The sequence below is a fragment of the Takifugu flavidus genome, chromosome 2 (genome assembly GCF_003711565.1).
Source record: "Takifugu flavidus isolate HTHZ2018 chromosome 2, ASM371156v2, whole genome shotgun sequence".
NCBI lineage: Eukaryota > Metazoa > Chordata > Actinopteri > Tetraodontiformes > Tetraodontidae > Takifugu > Takifugu flavidus.
The window spans coordinates 14,636,947-14,658,708 of record NC_079521.1 but is presented as its reverse complement, the minus strand read 5'-3'; the positions used below and the strand labels follow the sequence as shown (position 1 = coordinate 14,658,708).

At 42.7% G+C, this 21,762-nt stretch overlaps 1 protein-coding gene across 4 annotated transcripts in view; it reads left to right on the top strand.

The window, feature by feature from the left end:
- pcdh17 (protocadherin 17) overlaps positions 1-21,762 on the top strand; it is a 46,691-nt gene that overhangs the window by 19,466 nt on the left and 5,463 nt on the right. The gene's annotated exons all lie outside the window — the stretch shown is intronic.

Below are 21,762 nucleotides of genomic sequence, written 5' to 3'. Positions count from 1 at the left end.
ACACCTCACTCTAAATATTTACACAAGAAAACAGCACTGTGGTCTGATCCTTGGCTTTTCAAATTGCGAATTTCAAATTGTCCTTTGCGTGCGTTGAAATATTTGCTTTTGTACTTATTTCCCCCAGCTATTTGAGATGAATCGCGACCGCCACATGCAGGGTGATCTTGTTAAAAAGTCTTCCTGCTCTACTTTGTCTTAACACGGTTTTGTCCTAATGATGTGATCTAATTAACAAGATATTGGAAAAAGTGAAGAGAAACCTGAAAAGCAGAAAGCTGTGAAGTCCAACGGTGCATCCGCTTAGTTTCTATCATGGAAAGAGACAAAAGCCCACACACTGCGGAAAAGAACAGGGGGTGTTTGTGGATCGCTATGGGGTAATTTGCAGGCCTATTTCCCTCACATCTCATCATTTAGCATCTATTTCAGAGCTCGCACGTTCCAGAGGTCTTTCTGCTTTCCTGCCAGGACACTCCGACCTCATTCACAAATTCAATAGGAACCAAGCGTGCAGTTTAAGTCCCATTCAATCTACAATCCCATTTTCAGTTCTTGGGCTTTAGGTTCACTTGGACGTAGCCTTGTTTTTACCCCCCTCCCAAGAAATCATTTGTCTTCGTATTACGATTTATGTTTTCCCCTGGCATTACTAGTGAAAACACAAAACTTTCTGTTTCCATACCTAATTCTTCATCCCGTTTGCCCACTTTCCATCCAAACAACATAATTTGGACATTGTGACATTAGGGACGAGTATCAAATTGATTAATTAGCCTCGCATAATTAGTCGCAATGTATTAATTAAGCTTAAGTATATCAAAAGGATTTATTTTTTTTGCCAGTTTTATACGGCAATTAATTTATGCTCAAGCGCATCTGCAGCAAACCCTGATATGAGCTTGTCTGGCTCCAGCGGAGTGGCTGGCAGCACATTGCTCACGTCTGCAGAGATGGCATAGTCGCTATCGCGAACAGACAGGCGGCAGCGGTGTAGGGAGATGCTACTCTCTGATAATGAATCCGAGTAAATGGATGGACGGGGATAATGGAAGCGGCGGCAGAGAGGGACTCTGTTTGACAGGGAAGCTGTTTGACCGCACCAGCTGACCTGTCCTAATGAGCCGCGATTGAAGTGTGATAATCAAACTGCCTCCTGCCTTGTTTTAAATGTGAGGCACGAGTAGGACGGGGCGGGGGAGGGGGTGTTATTAGAGTACAAGGACACCGCAGATACAGGGAGATAAGACATGAGATGCATTCCTCTGTGCATGTTAAATTAAGTTGTAAGGAAAAGAGATTGTCGAAACCCCCAGGTCATGAGTTACATAAATAAAGTGCCATGGCTTATTATCTGCTGTCTTGCCGTACATGAGAACTGCAAAAAGCAAACTCTCTCATACTGCCTATATTCTGCTCTTTAATGTATCTGACTGTCTAAAATGATGCTCAGTTCACCGTCTTTCCGGGAATATCGCTGTATCTCCCTGATAAGTCGCCCTCGCCCCGCTTGTTGTCTTCATTGATTGCGTCGGTCAAAGCGCGACCGCTGATCATTGCCGTCCTCTTTTGCTCTCCACCCGTATCAGCAAGCATGTCCAAGTGGTACTTTTGTTTATGTGTGGCTGATTTTACAGCACATTTCATACTGGAGGGGGGGCGGCACCTTTCCACATCACTTTCAGCTGTGAATATTTGCATATCATTTCCTAAATGGAGCATGCAAGCTGAAGGCACCTTTAATTTTCTTGTTTATTTTTTTCAGTTGCATGTTTTTTCTTGCACTGCTGTCTCGATAATGCAGCACAATATATTGTTTCAGCATCGACCTCACAATGGGCTGCATTAGTCACATCGGAGGGCTCTTCAAACAGGATGAATCAGTTGAGCAGCAATGGGAGGAGAATTGCCCCGTTATAACAAACAAAACCGAAATAAAATTCAAAAGTGAAACCCATTTTTTTCAGTTCAATGAACCATCAGGAATGAAGGACACGCCCCCATTTAGAAGTCAGAAAGTGTGTATCATTTAAAACTATTAGCAAAGCTTAAAATGTATTCTATAAAATGTTTGCGTAAGACTTTAATCCATCCGTAATATTCTGCCTTCTTGGCTCGCGGCTGTTTCAGTTTTTTGAAGCCACCTCACTGTAAGTGCTTCCAGTCCACATAATCTTCAACCTTTCTTTCAGTTCACACAAATTAACTTTTAATCATGAGTGAACCTTCGATCAAAGAAATGCAATTCCGAGATTAATTTACTGGTCACAAGTCTGATCAGATGCCCTTTTCACACCTGTAGCCATGGCAACCTCTGCCTAAGTCACTCTGGCCTTCAATAAACCTTTACAAGGCTGTTGAAAAAGAGCACTCCTTTCAACGTCAGTCATATTTTATGGACAGATAAAGGGCGGGCTTTCATAAGCTGTGCACATGTGCATTGAATCTGTAATTCAAATCTATACTTGAAAAGAAAAATCATAACCTAAAGAACATGATTAATCGCCATCTTGCATATTTCCATCCTTTTTCTACGTGTCCTCATATTTCTTGATATTGCAGTGATGGACTGATACTCAGATCCAGCTTTTTGGAATAAGACACAGCAACACACTACCGTTCACGTGCATTTCAAGCTCTGCCCCTTTTCCCATTGTACGACCTTCAGTAAAAGAAAAAGTGATGCAATTGCATCACTTTGATGTTCTATATCATCAAAAGAGGTGCACAAACCCTGTCTGAAGTCTTCAGAGGAGGCAGACTATTGTTAATATTTAAGACGAATTGCAAATTGCTTATTGATGAGAATTTTAGTCCGTTTTTAAAAGCATCGCTTTACACCTGACGACGTACGGAGGAGTTCTGCGTGATGCTACTGTGATGGTCCTAACAGGGCAGACAGGTGACGGTGCATCCAGAGCCGTGTGCTTGTGCGTCACTCCAGCAAACCCTCTTGGTCTGTGTAACCAGCAGACTTCGCCCGCGTTGGCGCCTCGTTTCAGCAATCGTTCATTTGAAATTACGGTCAGTTTCAGCTTTTTTTCCCTCAGTCTAACGTACGGCCTCTGGAACTAGGTTGGAAAAATAAGCACCATCGGAGGACGGCAGCCAGATGCTCTTGTTTCCCCGTACTGTCGGTGTGAGCTGGTCAGCAGGAGGGATTTGTCTCTGAGCCTTTCATCTTTTCCTGCTCCTCAGCCCCTTCATGGCGCATCCCTGGTTGAGCCGGTAGCCTGATTCATGGCAAAATCACCAGTTACCCCGGTGATGGAAAATGAGTCCATCAGCAATCTGGACATCACTCAAAGTCAAATAAGATTTGGGAGGGTGTATGTTTGTGTGTGGCCATCCACTGGCGGAAGACCACGTGATCTTGCGACCGTATCGTGAAGCAGTGAGGCGATTTGCAGCTAAGCTAGTAGAATCCCGTTGAAAGCCTAAAATCTCGTAGGGTAAAGGAAGGGGAAGATATCAAAATCTTAGGATTTTTTTTTCTCTCTCTCATTATAGAAGATTTGAAGGGATTGGACTATTTTCTTTAATACATGCAGTCTTATGAAACTCCTTTGTTATGATTATGGATCATGAAGGTTGGTGTCCATTCTTGTCTGCTTTCTTGCATGTGTGTGTGTGTGATACTTGGCTGTTTTAGCTGTCAGTTGTGGGCTCAACCTCTAAACCTCAGCCCGCCTGTATCGGAGCAAACCCCCTGATCCCGGCTCAGCCGAGGAATCCTGACTCAAGCAGCACAGCACAGCAGAGGATTGATGAATGCCTCACACACTTAGCATTTGGGCTCTACGTCTGTGACACGCACCCCAGTACCCACGGTGAATAATTAGGGCATTTTTATGGAAGCGATGAATTAAGACGTGTCTTATTTCACTCTAAGTGCTATTTAAATGTCCCGTCAAAGGCTCGACTGGTCAAGCCTTCAGAAGGAAAGGCTCTTTACAATGGGAGCCTTTCCACTGCAGGACCTTTGGGGCAATTTTACAGGGACGGGCCGTTGGTGCATGTCACCATGGAACCTCTCTGAAAGTTACAAAGTATAGAATATTTTACAGGGCCTAAAGACTAGGTACGTAGATCGGTCCCAGAAATCTCCTGGGTGGGGCTTGAGGTCTACTCGTTGATTGTCTGAATCTAGAGCGCGATGAATCCAGAATCCAGCAGAAGGGAACGTTATCCCAGCAGGGGAGGCTTCTCCTCTCTTCTCCACTGCTATGTTCATTGACACACAATCCAGAAAAGCAGCAAACATCTGTTTTGTTTTGCATTTCATAAGCAGCGATAGATCTGTAACTGCAAAATCCACAGGGCTCTTATATATTCTCATCTTAGCTCCTTTCATCTTTACCTTCTTACCTGTTTTCATGGTTATGATTTTTGCTTTTGCAAGCCCCACCCCCTGTGACGTTAACTATCAGCGATCGAAACCCATGACATCGTCGAGTGGGCCTACCTCACAGTGGAGACACGACCGTCAAGAGAGGCAAGTGAGAGGAACAGTTCCTGTAAAGTTCCTGCCACCAGCATTTACCAGGATCTCCCGCAGTGAAAAGGCCTCTAATAAGTTCTGCTGCCCGGAGAGCTTACAATCGCCCTGTCCCATTTTCTCAAAGAGAGAAGAGAACATTACAGGGTATTATTACATGTGTGAGCTCACATAGCAGACATTGAACACACACACACAGACACACACACACACAGACACACACACACACACACACACACACACACACACACACACAGAAAGCCATTAAACACAGTGGGAATATTATTCAAGCAAGCCCCATTTAAAAATGTAGGCACACTGATTATAGGGATTAATCCAGAGTCATAGAGATTTAAAGTTAATCACTCTTCACCCATAGTGTTAAGGTTTCACCCACAAGAAGCCTGAGTTAAACGTCACTGTTACTATTTTTATGAATTATTATAAAACTGCATTATGCTTGACAAATGTGTTTGTCTTTGAAGTCAAAACTGGGGAGAAAAAAAATAGAAATTAATTTTTCTCCTTTTCTTGCTCATACAAGCACAGAATGAAACCAGGTGGAATGAGCCATTTGCATATGTGATGTTTACAGTACACGGTCCTGCTTGCTGTAAACACCGTGGGAAAACTACATTATCAACAGTTTTTACTCGACAGTGACAGCGAACAGAACCCTGCTGGCCATACTAGTTTTGCCACACTCAAAAGCACTTAAGCACAAGCCCACATACCCATATGATACCGCCAGCGTATTTATCTTGTCCATCATCTCAACAGAGACTTTTTTTTGCTCCCACTTGTTTACTTTGTGAGCAGTGTTGTAGACTTGGTGTCTGCTTTAAATAAAATTAAATACCATTGTGTAGCAGATCCCCGAGGCAGCACATCGTACATGTTCCTTTTTGCTATCGGGCATTAACCTCTAATTGAAAAGCTTAGTGAAATCTGTGATAACGGCACACAATTAGGATCTTATCTTAAGGTTTGATGGCAGGATATTTTAATATGCACCAACTTTGGATTTCGTAATTGAAGCTGTTTACTGTTATTATCGTTGTAAGTGTTTTAATGAATATTGGTGAGTTAAATTCAGCAGCCTTGTGTTGGTCTGACTGAATTCTATGCAATCATTTTCTCGCCTGCACCCGTGTGGTGTCGTTTTTTGGGGGTTTTTTTTGTCACTTAGAGACAAACGGCAAATATAACAGCACGAAATTTCCAAATATTCCAAGGGCAAAATAATCGAGGCATCACGATATCATTCCGTTTGTGGTTGCAGCGGCTCTTAAAGAGCATGTGCAGAGCAGCAGCGGAACTGCTTCGCTGTCTGCTCTCAGAGGGTGAAACATGTTGTCCTTCGCAGCAGTAGGGAGCACACTACAGAGCAGATTATAATGATACAGAACAGCATTGCTTTCTGGACCAGGGCCATCGCACCACCATCTGTCCACTGTCCATAGACAGGCAGCCACTGGTCTGTTTGTGTGCAGGATGCATTTCTGCATGTTTTTTTCTGCACTATTTTGCATATGGGTGCTATTTTCAGTGCCCTGATGTTTTCAGAGACTGCAGCTTTATCGTCCTCTCTATGGGAGAAACCACAGTTTTCATATTCTGTAAGAATGAAATGCTCTGTAAAGAGTCAATGCAAGCATCGAACATGTAATCATATTTATCCACAGCTTTACAAATATATAAAACTCTCATAAATGAATGCTTATCTGCCATGGCATCACAATGTTACTTTGATTCTGTTGGTCCCTAAGCAGCACTTCAATGATACCTTTGAATCTATTGTTTGTCTGGGAGTTAGAGGAAACTGACCATTTTACAGTTTTGTTTACTGAGGGGACGGAAATAGTAAACGTTCGGAATATTAGCAATAAAGTTCGATAGTAAATAATGCATCGTAGAAGTAACATTAAAATAAAGTTGTGAATAGGAGAATATCTTCTTTAAACCACTACATGAGCTCACCTCTATACAGAAATAGGTGTTTGTCTTTGTAAAGCATGAAAAACTGTGAACTTGTAAGCGTGGTTATTATCCACGGACGTTGGTCTGGAAAAAAACAATCATCTGCAATTTGAGCATGTATTGCTGCAGTGATTTGTTTGCTGCTGCGCCCAGTAGCTCCATATTAAATGCAACAGTCTTATTAATTACAAAAACGGCAAGTAAAATATTGTTTGATCAGTTCAGTTCCTGCAGATACAAATGGAGGAAATTGTTCCGCTTCCGTTAAGTAACGGTGAAAAACACAAGTCATTTCTCAGAACATTGAGTCTTGTAACATTCTACTCAGTCAGTGAGTCAAGAAAATTTCCCTTTATGCAGCCCGTTTCCTTAGCTGATGCGAGTGAATATTTGCGGTGCCCTGGGGCTTTGTTTCCCCATGTTACACTGCATTAGGAACCAGGGAGATAAATGCGATCGGTCTGTCTGAGGCACCAGGACTTGTTCTCTCTTTAACCATAACTAGCAGTGTCCTTGTGCCCACTCCCTGCAGTGAGATGGTGTAAAATTTGGGAACGCAAATGTTAAAACAACACCATTGAATAACCTGTAAATTCTGGTAGTGGATGGAATCATCAGACAGATTGACATTTAATAGGGTGTCTGCCGTGGAAGAACTTAAACAGAGGGTCAGGGTTAGGGCTTTGCAATGACAAAAAGCTAAATCTATAGCCAGATGCAGCAGAGGAGGTAAGGAGCTCGTGGTTAGATGGAGATTGGGATGAAACAGGGCAGCTCCATAAACAGACAGGATTATTAAAACAGTTTAAGTCTCTTATTGGATTTCATAAAGCTCAGTTGGTCAAAATTCAAATATACCATGTAAAGATAGGGGTTAGGCTTAGGATTGGACATGAGGACATGCGTCTATACCAAGACCCTGTCATCAGGCAGATCCCCACGTCTGCAATAATTATGGGTAAAAGCATTTGTTCTTCATGATGCTCAGTAAATTCGTACGTAGAAGCAATCTTTGTTTTATGAATTTCCGGTGATATCTGTATTACGCGTGTAGCGTAACATCCCCCCAAACTGTTTGTGAGTGAGCGGATGAATCAACACATGTGTGAGGATGGAGACTGGGACTGTTTTTCCCCGATAACCCCAGTTTGTTACTTTTTGATCCTGCTAAATTTAGATAAGGGGCTTGGTTAATTAAACTGTCACATGGCAATACCTTGAGGAATTGCTCGAGTCCGACACAGCTTTAATTGGGTGAGTGCTTATTGTCCCCATGTTGCCTCCCTTCCCGGGAAGCGGCCCCACACATGGGGAAACCTTTCCCCTATGGCTACTCATGAATAATGGAAGATTTGAAGAAAATGACAAGCTTAAAGATTTAAATTCAGAGATGTGGAGCAACAGAAACACTGCGCTCAGGCAAAATATAAATGAACGCTGTAGTGTGCTGAACATACTGTATGATGACACCAGGGAGTGTTTGACTTCAAATTGTTGCCTCAGTGTGGATGAATGCGAGTTGTTTTTCAGTATCCCACGGTAATCTCTGCGGTGCATTAGTTGCAAGTCCCCGAAGCCTCATGGACGATGTTGGCAAGCTTAAGATGCAGCTGTAATTACCAGCGGCCAATTAACAGCTGACCTCAACATCCAACCTCAAACCACAACAAAGATCTATTATGGAGATTAAGGAGGCTTTCTTCATAAACATCGCGGCGTGATGAATCTCCATGCCGCTGGTTTGTGGCAGGTCTTTTCAGTTTACTCTCACCTCATTGAAATTCTGACAACTCTGTTGGAAGTCGGTTGGAAGTGTGGCGAGTTAGGCAAGGGCTCTTCCTTTTAATATTTTATCATTACATTCAAGTGTAGCAATGTGTGCAGGGATCTATACGATTATAATAATTACTACTACTTCCCTGAAGTGGATCGGATTTACAAAATCTGTGCCTGTGACTAAGATTTTAACAGTTCAGCAGCATTTGTTTTTGCTTGAGGAAATATCCTGGATGGCCTGCATTGTTTTTCAAAACAGCCGTCCATCTGTCCTGTCAAAATGTGACTGAAATCTTTCTTGATTAACAAGTGGGAAATCTGGGTGCTGCTCCCCTGCGCCGCCTCTCATCCCCTCCCAAGTGGGAATGAAAGAGGATGAAGTTTTAAAGCCAGGGGATAATCTAGTTCTCTAGATTGTGATAATGCTGCTCAGGATGATCATGTGGATGAGAGCCTGGCTGGGTGTGCGCATGGCTCCGGGTTCACGCAGGGGCGTGCTTGTGTGCCGGCACTCAGAGCAGAAGAGGCAAACAATAGCAGAGCTGGTGAACTAGTGCGAACAGGCCAATGGAAAATGCACTTTTTTGCTGTTGCTGTAACCAGGCAACCACATCAAAATTCAAGATGTATGAAACAACAGGTGATTATCGTAGCTTTTAGCTTCAGGTCTCGCTGTCATAGTCTGCCAATAGATTCATATGCAGTGTTAAATAATAATGACAGTAAATATTTACTAAATAAATTCCCATTTGGACACATCTCTTGTCTTCTATTAACGCTGTAATTTAATAAGGCTATTTTTTTTAGGAAAACGTTATTTTTTGAGATGATTTAAAATGTTATTACGAGTGTCTCCATCTTATACTGTGTAAATATTTGTGCTGAAGCTTTTCTTAACGTTCTTCTTTGCCTCTCACGAACAGTTTGTGAAATGACAGTGAGCTTAAGCCTTGCAGAATCCCATTTACGCTTTAAGCTCCTTGTTGTTCTGCGCAGTCTCTTCCCACCCAGATCTGTGTCTGGTGTTTGCTGTCCAGCTGTTCCATCGGCACGACAAGTGGTTCAGGAACCGCCCTCATTGTTCACTGACCAATCACAAACACACCAGAATGCTGTCAACGAGCATTTTCCACCTAGTGGTTTGCATTTTGCCTGCACCTGTGGTTTTAGCCCCGGAGGGCAGTGGCTCAGGATTGGGGGGGAAGAATCAGCAAGTGGGAGCCACTGGGCATTGGGGTGGAAAGCCAGGGATTAGGCCACATTTCCTTCTGACCAGATTTAAAGAAACCTCTTCGCCGTGGACCCCTCGTGTTTTCCTCTAAGTGTATTAACACACAGCTGAGCGTAACCACCCTATTTGCAATTTCTTTGTATTTTGCATGAACTCATTGGAGCTTGGAAGTGACTTACGGTTGCGTGTGCACGGGTGCATGCGTGCATGTGTATGTCTGAGTGTGTGCGCGATCTGTTAATTTGACAAACAAACATTCAGTCCAAACAACCAGGTAGTGAAGCATAGAATGAGCCGGCGCAACATTCATGGAAATTTTATGTCGACCAAATTGGACGATCAGAGCTACCAGAAGCTCTCCCTGCTCTGTGGTGCATTGCCGGCTGTGGTTGTGAATCTTATCAGACGGAGTTGCTGGATTTTGTAGGTTTCCGTTCGTGTGTGTGCTTGAGAGTGTCTTGATGGGTGTGTGTGTGTGTGTGTGGTGTGTGTGTGTGTGTGTACATCTCTTTGCCTGCGTGTGTCCAGGGCCCCGTGGAGTCCATTAATCCCAAATCTAACAGACTTACTGCAGAGGCAGCCTTTGATGTGTGCTGAATCCCTCTCTGGAATATTGGATGCTGTTTCAATAATATTCAATTCCTTTTCCCTCATCAGGAATCCATTGTTTTCTTCTCACACAGGCAAACACACATACACCTATGATGCCAGGATTGTCCAGCAGGACAGGCAGCTGTTGTGTTATGAGCCTGTTTACACTTCAGGTGTGTTTTTACTGGTTCTTTTGTTCTGTAATTTTACATCTCTGAGCTCTTTTAATCCTATTCTTATCTCATGTAAGCCCTCTAATCTTTGACCCTAATCTTAAAGCACCGCAGAGATCGGGGCAGCCCGGACTGAGAGTAGTTCAGATCCAAAGTATGTAATTGACAAAAGAACCGGCATTCACACACTTCTAGCTTTTTCATTCTCGCCATAGGTGTCCAAGAGCCTCTGTGTATTGCCATTTTATTTTGTGCTGTGGCCCAGATTTAAACTCAGCCTGCTTTAAAGCCTTGTGCTCACAGTCGAACCAGAATCAGGAGTGAAACATACTGAGCGTCAAAGAAAGTATAAAGGACACAGTAAGATGGAAAACACATTTCTATTTGAAACGATTATCCCCCCTGATGAGTGGACTGATAGGCCGTTATTGCATTTCCGTCGGTTTCTTTTAATCTAATCACACTTATGAAGAGCCGCGTGAGTGGTGGTAGTGTGCACTCATGTTTGTCCACACACAGAGACACAAGCAACCAGTGTCTAGACTGGCAAACACCAATTTGACCGGGGCAGGGAGGAATATCGATGCTAAAGCAATGTGGCTGAAACTCAAGGTCTTCTTCAGAGAGGAGATAGCAGTGACAGACAGACGGCGATGGAGGGAGGAGGAAAATGGGGGGGGCGTTGTAACAGAAATAGAGGAGCGGTTGGCAGAGATGACTGTGGCTAATATATCCAAAGTGTGTCAGTTAGCTCTCTAAATGTGTTAGGCCCCCGGGCTGAGAAAGCCAACACCATCGACTCGACATACCTCTCTCCACCTTTCCACTTAGCCTATGTTGAACACCCGGCCAACATCCTTAGGGGAGCTCCGCCGCTGCTCATTGGCACAATTGATCAGATGCCCTCATGCAGAAGTGCAGTTTTTTAAAATGCTCATTTGGTCCTTTGAATACACCCAACTGGGATTTAGGTGCCGTTTTATGTGGCTTTTCTAGGTGGTGCATCTTCACAGGTTTCCCTGCTTTGGCGCACGTCAGTCAGACTGAGGTGTGAGCTCATTTCCTCATAGCAGGTAACAAATGCTGTTATACTGTTTTTTTAAGCTATATATCTTCTAGCTATAGGCATTAAAAAGACTCCACATCCATGTAAAAACCATGTACATACTCTATAAAACTTTAAAAATACACTTGTGATATAGATACATTTTCTATAAAATCAGCATTTATAAAAATAAATGACAGATGAATTGGCAACTATTACTGTCACAGAACCCCCCCCATGGTCACAGCGTTTTACAGTCACTCTGATCCCTCTGACATCAGAAATTAGCGCTTGTCATGGCCACAGTGATCCTCACACTCGTATTTTTCCTGCTTCCAACGTTAACGCTCCGGGGCCAGAGTGTTCATTTGCTGCTTTTCATACCTCGCCCACCCACAGGTACCATTTTAAAGACCCCAAATTATCCGCTTCACCTTTTAATAGTGTTTGTGTTACGGTGTAATCTGCATGCTCTTGCATAGTTGGGCAAAAATGTAATATTTGCAGAGGCCAGACCGAAGGCCAGGTTCCGTCACGGCCGGTCTGCTGGTATGCCATGTATTTGCTTTTGATCAAATGAGTCTAAAATGAAAAATGAGTCTACATTAAAAAGTCACAATATGTAAGCAGAAAGGACTTCAACACGTCAACTGCACTGACTTGAGTATAACTGTTGTGCATATAAGCATTAACAAATAATTTAGCTTTTTGTAGATGTTCAAAAACATCTGCCGGGAAACATTTCATAAATGTTGCCGCCCTTCTTTTCCTAATGCTGTTGTATGGTGCTGTGTTATAAGGTTTACACTCACGTTTGCTCTACGCGATGTAGCACAGAAAAGAGCTTCGGTGTCACGGTGGTTTTCTACAGAAATGGCACATTCAGGTACAACTGGCCTGTATAGATAAAATAGTTGAATGGTTCACTCATACCAGCGACACCATGTTGATCTCAAAAAACCTGGTGTGAACCTTAATTTAGGTCAGCAATTCAGGGACTGTTTTTCTACTTGCAACCTTTAGCCGCGGCACCAGTGTGTTGCTTTTTTCTCATTTTACGTAGAATGTATCACCACGTAGCTCCGGCACTATAAAAGAGCCCGCGACTAAAAACATTCAAGGCCGCTAATAATGACTAGAGCACACTATGTTGTTCTTGATCTAGTTGAGGTTGTGCTGAGACAGAGAATCCAAAGTACTTTTCCTAATCCTTCTAAACTGGCGCACATGCTTGCACATGATTGCTTGCATAAAGCCATGACACCATGGGTTGTGCGAATCCCTTGTTCGAAATGGAGACTGTCAGAGTGGGAGAGACAATAAAAGAAAGTAAATTAATTCAGCAAATATGACAGGATTTGGGGAAGGCCGACACTTCTTGTTATTGTATGGATTGACTGAATAAAGCCTCAACAATTCCAAATGGTTTGTGCTTGTTGTTCTGGAGCGGCTATCAGGACAAGGCCACTCGGCCTCATTTTAGACACCGAAATCCTTCTGTTCAAGAGGAGGTGGCTCACATTTGGGATGCTGGTAACTGTATCATGACAGTATGGTTGAAATGTATAATTTAGTCAGAGTGAATCACTTCAAGGATGAGCCTTTGAATCAGGAACAAAAGGTTTTCCTTCATCCCTCCTTTAATAGCCTATTTTTTCCCCCCTTGGATAGAAAGTGGATTTCTGCAGTGAGCTTGTGACTCACATTCTCCCAGCCTAATTTCTCCTTCTAATTCCCTGCCCCCATCCGTTCTCTCTTCCTCACTCTTGCCTTTGTTATCCTTTGTCTTTCCCACTTGACTCACGCTCACAAACGGGCCAAGGCAACATTCCTTAGCATTTAGCAGGGGGAAGGAAGCAGATTAAGACTATTAACAATCAGGAGGACACCAATCAGCCTCTTTCCTCTCATATCTGGTCCACACTGTGATCTGTGGATGTATGTTTTGGAAAGAGAAATGTTTGATTGAACTGGCCTGTTTGAGTCCAGCAAATATACCCAGATGCAACCCTGCCAAGGCTGCAGCCATGAACGCAAATACCAAAATTAGGTAGTGGCATAATACTTACAAATAAACTATATTTAGATGACAGACAGCCTTAAACCTCAGCTGAGGAGGGAAGAAATTAAACAAAAGTGAAGGGAGAAGAAAAAGGAAGGCGGGCCAGAAGCATCCCCTGTCACGGTGTGATCCCCCATGTCCTAATTACACAGGCTTAGAGGAAACGGAGGATTAGCCAGTGATTCACTGCGCTTCTCGCCTCATCTTCTAATAAGTCCCATTCTTGTCTCATTTACACCCTCCATGTCTCCGTCCAGGTAACGTAGCAGGACACAGTCGACCTTTGCCTTTGTACAATATTTCGCTTTGTTTGCGGCCATTAATGTGTCTCCCTCAGCTAACAGAGGAAGAGTCCTAATCCTGTTTTCAAGGCGGCATTGCAACTCATCCTTTTAAGCAGTTCTGGCAAACTTGTTTACCATTTTTTTAACCATTCTAAAACATAATTACCCCAGGGTATAGCAACAGTATTATATGGTCTGTCTAGCATTTGTAAGAGTTCAGTTTAGTTCAACTTTATTTACTGAGAAGTAGGAGAGGGTGAGAGCGGGCAGGAGCGAAAGACAAGAAGACAGGAACAAACGTAAACACTGAATATGCAAATTTTTTAGGCGTAAAATGGTCTGTAATTGTTATGCTGAACATGTAGATCTAAAATTCAGAGGGACACTGTGGCCAGATGTCAGCGTGTAACTCTGAAACCTGCGGAGAGTAGAGTGGAATCAAAGCTGTGCAGACATGCAATCATGAACCGATGAAGTGACAGACGCCTGTCACTGGATCATGTTTCTGCACCCTGGATGATCATGTTTAATGTTAGATTACTGTTTTCGGACCGTGAGCATTAGCTTAGCTCAAATATTGACTGTAGCTACAGAATTACTAACAATAACCTTTCTCTAAAAAGGGGCTTCTTTCAGCTGAATTTTAAAAGAAGACAGGGTGGCAGCCTCCCATACCTAGAGAGGGGATGGTTCCACATCAGGGGGTCTAATAGCCAAAGGCTCTGGCTCCACTTCCACCTTTAAAGATTCTGGAAACTACAAGAAAACCAACAGTTTCTGAAAAATTGTCTTCACTATCTCACCGATCAGCACTTTTTCTAGCTGGAGTGATTTCTTCAGTAGAAGTGCTATCCACATTACCGCGTGACGTGAGAGTAAAAATTCACAACGAACCTCTAACAAAAACTCTTTCAAAAGTGGTCATGTAGTAAAATAAGGCAAAACCAGACGCAGTAAAAGTGAATTCTCAGGTCGTAGATATTGTTCTCCACATGGCTTTTGTCTGATTAGTGTGGATAGGTTGATGACAGTAAGAACAATGTCGGTGCTGTTTCTGTCCGACATCTATATCTAATAGCCTGCCTGTGGCTGTTCTGCTGCAATTGCTAAACCATTAGAGCATTTCAGCAGTTCGAGAAATAGTAGCTGAAGCTGAGGTATGGCCGGAGGAACGATGAATTATATAATGTCCTAAGTCACAGGTTTAAGCTGAGGTTTGGGTTTTTTGATTGACTGAGGCAAGAATCTTTCCCCACTCGATCCGCTGATCTTGAAATATTTATTGGGCGTCTGTACCAGCTGTGAAAAGCAAATTTCTCAAGGTAGTGTGTGCACAACAATAGAAAGAATGCAACTATACTTCACATTGCACAGTAGATTCCTCCTTTCGTTAAGGAAACACTTGAATGAAGGGCGGTTGAAAGTGGGCTGGATCTCTCGCTCGAGTGGACCAGTGGGAATTTTCTGAGGAACGTTGTCACCCAACGCCGCTGTGGTTACAGATAAACATCAGCTTGCCTGTTCTCAGCACTTTTTGTCCTTGGATAGTTTCCCATGGCCGTTCATCTGGGCTGAAAACATGTTTGAGGTTGATCTTTTCTGCTGCCCTGATGTTTGATTCCAACAGATACCAGCAACAGTCTCAAGTTACCGCATTTGTCTCAAGGCCAAGTTAAACGCACAGCTGAAGTGTGCACAAGTCTCTGATAGTTGATATCAGTGCATGCTCAGCTGTTAATGAAGAGAACGATTCGGCAGCAAATGTGAGGCAAATATCTTTTTTCTGTTGTTCAGACTGATTCCCAAAAACAATCGATGAACTCTTACATCACAGTGCGCACCCATTCATCAGCTCCATTCAGACCCACGCGCACTTGTATTTCCAAGGAAAGCAGTTTTATTTAGGTCACTAGCAGACAAATTTGAGATCAGTTTGCATTTCTAAATATTGTTTTCACATTATGCTTTCTATAACCCCGACGGCTGCTTTGAAGCTCTGTATTTATCCATGTGGAGGTCCAACTCCGCCTCATCCCTACAACCCACAGACCTCTCTCTTTCTCTCCATCCTTCTCTCTTCCAGTGTCTCTCTCCCCACCCACTGCAGGCAGACCTGCTTGCTCATCATTGATTAGGTTTTGTATGTGTTTTTTTTTTTTTTTTTTTTGTGCGAATATGAGCTTATGCTCCGCTTCACCCTCCCCCTCCTGCTTCTTTTTTCTCCTCCTCTTGGGTTTTTATCCCTCTCTCCCATACATAAATAGTCTCGACACTGGGGGGAAGGTTGGGTGTGAGAGTTTGTGTGTGTGTGGGGGGGTGGGGGGCTAACCAGGCATTAGCTTCCTGGAGGAGCCTGCAGTTTGCTGTGGAGGGGACTGAAAAGAGGGTGTCTTTGATCCAGGGATATATATCCTTGATTCAGTCGACGCAACGCCAGGCACTCCCACCACCGCTGTGGAGTATTTCCAGCTATGCATCCATCTCTGACTTCCAACAGCGATAAAAGCCATTACACCGGGGTAAAATATCCCTCTCGTTGTGCTCAGCCACCCACACCCCAAAACAGAGCAGACCTGTTCCCTCAACAAACACGTAGTCTCAGTAGAACCGTAATTAGCTGTTGAATGCTCACCAACACTTTTATCACCTAATTCATTAAACATTGTTGGAATGTAGTGAGGTTATTTTTACACCGACGGTGAAGCGTGATGGAAGGGAGGCTTCCACAAAACAAAAGACCTTTGCGAAGTAACCTTTGGGTTTAATGACATTTTTTTACAATTGTGCGATTTTAAAAGAGTCTAGGACCCACCTATCGCCGTTTTACTGCAACATCTTAGAAATGATGTTGCCAAAACAGAACCACCGAGCACAACCTGTTTTCCCAGCACAGCTCTATAGAATCATAACAGTATTAGATGCAGTAATAAACTTGAGTAGTGTTCTCATTTTCACCAAAGCAGTGCTGTGTGTGAAGGAGGGAATTAACTGGCTGTTTCTATTTCCCTCTCTTTTTTAGATAGTTTTTTTTTTTTTTTAATGCAGCAAAAATAATGCGATGAAATTCAGAGCAATTAGTCGCAAATTAGGAAATCAATTGTGACGGAGCATGAAAACAAATGGGTGGTGGTAACTGTCTCAGGTTACAATTCAAGGCTCCAGGGTGTAGTTTGTGATCCTGTTTAGCCCAGCTGATGCACCTGTAGAAGTTTTTGGTTCCTCCCAGATTACTGTCGCTTTTGGTCCGAGTGAGGGAAGATATTTAGTAAACATTAGTCTCCATCAGGGAAGCTCTCTCATCTGTGGAGTTCAAATATTTAGTCATCCTGATTGGCTGAAAATGGGGGAGAAGTGTGGGGGAGGAGTGGTTTCATCGACCGGGTAAGATGGCTATAGACAAGAAGATCAAACAGAAAATAACACACAGACACACACACATTCACAAACTGTGAGCTCCCTTAGGTGAACAGGTGCAGTCCCGGTCTGTCACTGATGCTCCTCACATTTTGCAGCTGCCATTCCTCCTGTCCATCTTGAATTTTCACCACAATAATCACACTCATATAAGCCTGTATGCACACCCACTCACTTTTGTCCTCATATCTTTATGAGGGCTCACTGTTGGGGACATTCCCTAGCCCCTTACCCTAACCCTAACTGACGCGACCAAATAATCACCCATTTAAAACCCAGAGCTTTGAATCAATTCTTAACCGCTCCAACAGCCCTTTAAAGTTGCTCCTCTCTTTGCTAAACAGGTATTCTGGTCGTATGTACAAGAACACAGTCACGCACTCATACACACAAAAAAACCCATCTAAAATCAGATCATCCTAACCTAGGTGCTGGCAGAGAAAACATTGTATCTTCCCAGGTGTGCATGTCAGTAAAATTATTCACCCCTGCCTGCAGTTTGTGTTCTATTATCCTGCGCCACAGCTCGAAACTTAAAAAAAAACACTTTTTTTTTTTTTTTTTTACAAAACTATTCATTTGTCCTGTTTGCAGGATTGCAGGCAAAAGCCTTGTGCAGCTCTTTCATGCACACACACACCCCAACACACACACACACGTCCTCAGGAACCATATGTGACAGAGGGACATTAATCACCACGCTGGGTAATAAAGTGAGGAGGGATGGGCACATAGGGCCAGAAGGGCAGGTGTGTGAAGGGAAAAGAGGGGTGTTTAGGGAAATCACACTATGCTTTATGACCCACACTGAGAAAAACCACACATTTAAACTTACAGGGTTCATTTGTGCAACCTTCCCGTACTGTTGTCAGATCTATTCTGAACATTAAATTAAGGAGTGAACATTTGCTCAAGGAGAGGACTGGAACTCCCTGTGTCCTTGCCCACCAACATGTGCTCTCACATGACTAGTGTCATGGCCCTCATTAATTAAGTACTAAGTATGTAAGGCTTTTTTATGGGGGGGGGGGGGGGGGGGGGGGGTAGTTGTTTCCCTGCTCTTGGAAAGAAAGAAGAAAGTCATTTAATAGTAAAAGAAACAAAATGGTTTGATTTAATTCATACTTTGACTCTCATGCTTGCAGACATGCATTCATCATTAAAAAAAATAAAAAAAATAAATTAGTTTGCCATCTGCTTTGTGTAAATCTGTCAATAAGTTTGAATTTGAATAGTTTTTTTTTTCAATTATTCTTTCATAATCTCAAGAAAAGTTCTTTATTTTTAGAACCCCCTCCCCCATCTTTTATGTATCATGGTCAGTGATACAACGCAGCGGTAACACAGTTAACCATGATAATTGACTTTATCCCCTCTCTTTATTGCGTTGATGTTGAATTCAGGGTCTCACTGAATTGTTCTTAAAGTCAATTTGCCTCTATTGGTTTCATTTGTTCTTAGCAGTAAAGATATGTGGCAGCTACACGATTGCCCATTCTAATTCATTGTCACCCAGTCTTTTGCTCCAATTCAAGGCAATTAACCCTGCCAGAGGTGGTTAGATAGCTGTGGGTGTTTGCAGTTAAAAAAGAAAATGAAAAAATAAAAACAGTCACAGGCTCAAAAGCCTCTATGGATTTAATTAAATCTGACAAATACTTAACCGCCATTGTCATAAAGTTTCATTAAAATGCAAAATGCAAACATTGACTTTACCTGCCACTTGACAATTCATTTGCATTCACCAAACATCTTAACAAATCTTCAGAGTAGCTGTCAGCAAACACCAATTCAATGATGATATGGATGATAGAATACATGTGAAACATTGAGAAAAGTGGCTTACGAGTGTCCTTCAATTTATTTATTTTTTGTCTTTTTTTCAGTAACAAATACGAGTCAGTGCCCTGACTCTTTTAGACAGTTAGCCCACCAGAAATCAAGGTGGAAATGGTGTCTTCTCATTGTGGGCAGATATAACTGCAAGCTTCTGTCTGGTTGCCCTAGCAACAAGTGTTATTTGACACAACATGAGGCTACAACGACTCACTATCACCTCCCTAGACAGAGTGTGGTATTACACGAGAGACCAGTGCAGTAAGCCTCACTTCACACACAGCAAAATGTTATTCTCATTAACCCTGAAATGGTGTGTAACATTCTTTTTCAGTGGCTGAGAGGCGAGTCACACCGTGACAAAAGATGTCATGATTCTCTGTGTATATCAGTGTAATTTATCTTTGGCCAGGCTCAGCACTGAGAGGGAAACTGGAGAGGGAGACTCTGGACACGCCTTTGGTAACCAAATCATTGCAGGCAAATTTGTCCTTGGTACAGGCTTCTGTTGCCCATCTCAAAGCAACGGTGTAGAGGGAGGGTGGGAGTGAGGGTGCGGTGGGTGAAAGCAGGCGAGGGGGTGGATGAATGTCACCCTTGCTCTCATATGTCATATTGTTAGCCATAGATATGAAGAGAACGCCTCAAGGTTGAACGTGTAGCTGAGACATGAATAATCTATCAGAGGTTTCCTGCAACTAAATAGAGGGGAATGTGTCTGCATGGATTATTTATGCTTTAATATGCACACGGCGAATGGACAATCACCTCTGAGTGCAAGAAGATTCTGTAGTGGATAAGCTAATTTCGTGTCTGGAATGCATGTGAGCCTGTGGGTGACAGACATTGGTAGTCCAGCTGGTTACATGTAGTTTGCATTCTACAGCACGGTGATGGATTGCAGTAATAGAGTGTTCTGGCTGGAACGTGTGCCCAGGTTTGTATTATGTACGTACAGGCTTTTGACCACATCATCGATCTTCGTGCTTCGACACGTTGCTCATATTTTTGTAGTCAAATCTCAACTCACTCTCGCACACAAACAGGAAACACATGCACAGGCACACACAAATGTTTCTCTGTGCGTGCTGATGCATTTGTACACACACACACACACACATGCAAGAGGGTTGTCAACTTAAATTTGTAGGGAAAAAAAGGGGGACACTCGACCGGGTTTTTCCCATTACCCCGGAACATCATGAGGAACAAGAAAAGATTCAGCTAAAAAGAATTCTCCACAGTGAGGAAGACATTTCTATATTGAAAACATAGGAGTTTTCATACATCAATGACATCATGTGCCCAACATGATGGAACATGTTTTTTACCCAAAACATTGGAACATGTTTTTTACCCAACACATTCTTCGCCAATGCACAATGATACCCACGACTGGACGTATGACATAAGCTATAACAGGACACAAACTGGACGACTATTGAGACAAGAACCTTTCAACACTGTAGAACAAGGAAACTGAAAAAAAAAAATATTTACCTGTTACCCAAAAAGACGGGACAAATGGGAGAAATCTTTTATTTCACCAAGACAGCTGATGAAAAAAAAACAGGAATGGTGGCAACTTTAACACACACACACACACACACACACACACACACACACACACACACACACACACACACACACACACACACACACCACACACACACACACACACACACACACAGAACCACCCTTTAAAGTTCATCTGAAGCTGGCCCTGGCCTCTGCTTTCCAGCGCCACCCTGTTTCCTCTTCAGATGACTGCCTCAACAAGGGAAATGTCAGGCCTTCTTCGCCACTGCTGTTTGGCTTCTTCAAACATTTGTCAAGTGTTATGCTCATCTCTGCTGCTAAGAAGGCCAGTCTCTCAGGAATCAAGGCTGCTGACCCGCAAGACAGCAAAGACAGCCCAGCCAAGTGCACTCAAGCACATTCCCTTTGCCTGCTAATTTGCATGACTGAAAGACTGTATTAGTTCCACGTTCACCGTCTTTAAAGCGCACTCTTGTTGGGCTGTGAAGTTCCTTGCATTGCATAATGGAGTTGACAGCATGCCGTTAGAGCCCCAAATAAAATAAAAAACAAAAACAACAAAGGCTCACAGAAGATGCAGACATTCCACTTAACATAGGACACTGCCTCACTTCTGTTAGTTTGTTAACGTGCTGCAGCGTTGCTTCAAATGCAAATCAACCAAAACTGCTGACTTTGTTCAAAGCTTGTGTGGATTTTTGCTGGCCACTGTGGGAAAAACTGTAGTTTCTTTCTTTGTAGTTTCTGTTCTTTGGTTTCACCACCTGTTGTTTAAGCCCAATAGTTCTTTTACAATTTTTATAATAAACAGGTCACTGAAAGGTTTTGGAAACACAGAATATAGTATATGATTTCAGGAATTCTCACATTTGGGATATTGAAGATCTGTTTTATTTCTGAGAATGAAAGAATTTCTTCTTTGTTTTCCTCTATAATGAAGCTAAATTTTCCATCAGCAAAACTAATTTAGCAAATCTTAGGTAGTTGCCGTGCTTGTTCAATTACTATTAGGAGCTTATTTGTGGCTTTAGACCTTATTTAAAACTGTAGAGCCCGTAGAGATGACACAACTAACCGCATTTATTTTTCAAATGTTAGAATTTACCTGCAGTTTATACTGCATAACATCAAAGTATGTCAGCTTTAAAGTTTGAAAGAAAGTGAGAGAATGGACCATCATAATCTATTTCAAATATATAATATATAATACAATGTCTTAAAGCCTCCCCAGCCAACCAAACATATGCTCAGTTACTTCCTACTTTCTAGTTTTCCAGTCTCACTGAATAATAGGACAATGAGAGAATCTATTTTTTTAAAATTGTACTCTTTT